Genomic DNA, 2,367 nt, shown 5'->3' with positions numbered 1-2,367 from the left:
TTTGTAGAGATGGAGTCTCAGCATGTTGCCCAGGCTGCTCTCAGACTCCTGGGCTCAAGCAATCTTCCTCAGTCTCCCAAAGGGTGGAAATCACAGGTGTGAGCCACCCACTTGCACACAAATTATTTTCAAATTAAAAGAGATGGGGAATTCAAAAAATAACATAGGAGTAGCAATATTGGTATCAGATAAAATGTATTTTAAGGATTATTATTTAATGATAACAGTAAACTATGTGAAGAAAATACAAGTCTCAAACCTACATGCACCAATCTAATCACTATGTATAAAGCAAAAACTATTTAAGAACCAAACTGTAACTTGAGCAGAATTTGTTATATATGGGGATTTTTTTTAAGACATCCTTCCCAGAATTGGGCAGATTCAGTAGAGGGTCTTTTAAAAGATAGAAAAATTGCCTAGGTGTGGTGGCTGCTGCCTGTAATCCCAGCACTTTGGGAGGCCAAGGCAAGTGAATCACTTGAGATCAGGCATTCCAGATCAGTCTGGCCAACATGATGAAACTCCATCTTCATAAAAAATACAAAAAAAAAAAAAAATGAGCTGGACATGGTGCCATGCACCTGTAGTTCCAGCTACTTGGGAGGCTGAGGCAGAAGATCGGTTGAACCTGGGGGGTAAAGATTGCAATGAGCCGAGATCCCAACACTGCACGCCAGACTGGGTGACAGAGTGAGACTCCATCTCAAAAGAAAAAAAAAAATAGATAGAAAAATTGAAAAGACAGAATTTTAGTTTTGTCCACGGAATATTTATAAACATTGACCATATTGTGGTCACTAACTACATATGACTATTGAGCACTTGAAATGTGGCTATTCCAGATGGAGATATGCTGTAAGTGTCAACTATATGCTAGATTTTGAAGACTTAACAACAAAAAAACTATATTAATTTTATATTGAATACATGTTGAAAGGATAATATTTGGGATACATCTGGTTAAATAAAATGCATTATTCAAATTAATTTTGGTGGATTATTTTTTTCTGCTTTCTAACATGCCCACTAGAAAAGTTTAAATTACGTATGTGGTTTACATGATATTTCTATTGGACAATTCTGTATTACACCATGAAGTTAACCTATTAAGAATTTTTTTTAAGTAGCATCTTCACAAGAAACATTCTCCTATTATAATCCAAAATTCTCTCTCTGGAAACTGAAATCTGTGTTTCATTCTCTGATCACAGACATCCATTGCACCTACATTGACCCAATTCCACTGAACTGAGTCAACCTCTTTGAAACTTCTACTTCCTCTGAGTGCTTAGGTCTCCTGTGGTCACCTCTCTGTCTTTTACAAGACGGGACCACTAAAAATTATCACGTCAACAATTGTACATTGCTATTCCTTCATCCTTTCTACTGAAATCTTGCAGCAAGATTTGGATGGATTAGTTCTCAATGTAGTGTCCCTGCTGCTGCCGAGATGAAGCACATCCACAACCATGAAGATGGTGCCTTTACAAATGAACAGTCTCTGTGAGTCACATCACTCCTTGACCATCCTTTGACAGATCCTTGTCCCTGCCTCTCCTTCCTCTCAGTGGTCATTGAAAGCCTGAACTGCACTATCATTGATCCTTTAAAAGTTTATCTCACTGAAGACTATTACAACAATGAGAAGCAGAAATGAAATCTTTGGAAAGATAAGTAGATACGAAGAGACTCGTAAGTAAATACATTTTTTAAAAAGTGTTTTATTTGAAACATTGATTGGATGAAAGCACCAATACAGACCTGAGATAGTGGCTTCCTGTTGGCACAGTTGATGCCCCCAATGAAGACCATGTTGGGCATGATCGGCCTGGGGTAGTCCATCACAAAGTCCGATCTGAACAGCCACACGGATGCATGACTGAGAAGATCCACCACTGACACCTCTCTCTGAAAAAGCTCAGAGGCAAGGCTTGCATAAGGAGCAGAGGCAGCATGGCAAATGTAGGACAGGGCCAGAGGGTAGACCATGTTCTTGACCCTTTGCAGGAATGTCATGTGGTCTGAATTGGCCGTTAGAAACTTAGGAATATAGGAGTAAGGATTTGGACACTGTGTGCCCTTAAAGTCTAAGTCACATGCAATGTTCCTCAAAAAAAACACAGCTGGAATCGACAGGTACTTAGCCAGCACCACCCCGCAGAGGTGAAAGGGGTCTTTTAAAACCACATCAAAGGAAGTAGCATTCAGGTGCCTGATCAGGGTCTCATTACGCAGTAGTTCCACACAAGACCTATGTATGATCAAAGACATATTGTTCATAATTGGCATTCTTCTAGAAAATCTCAACAGAAGATGTTCTGTTTCGATGAATGACTGAATGTGGCCCAGCAAAAGGTGATCATA

General features: G+C 39.4%; 1 pseudogene; it reads right to left on the bottom strand.

Moving 5' to 3' along the window:
- Window positions 1-1,764: 1,764 nt before the first annotated feature.
- Window positions 1,765-2,361, bottom strand: LOC111534696 (annotated as a pseudogene).
- Window positions 2,362-2,367: the final 6 nt, after the last annotated feature.

Source organism: Piliocolobus tephrosceles, unplaced genomic scaffold (assembly GCF_002776525.5).
Source record: "Piliocolobus tephrosceles isolate RC106 unplaced genomic scaffold, ASM277652v3 unscaffolded_41797, whole genome shotgun sequence".
Taxonomy (NCBI): Eukaryota; Metazoa; Chordata; class Mammalia; order Primates; family Cercopithecidae; genus Piliocolobus; species Piliocolobus tephrosceles.
The sequence above is the reverse complement of the archived record's forward strand: the minus strand, read 5'-3'. Positions and strand labels throughout refer to the sequence as shown.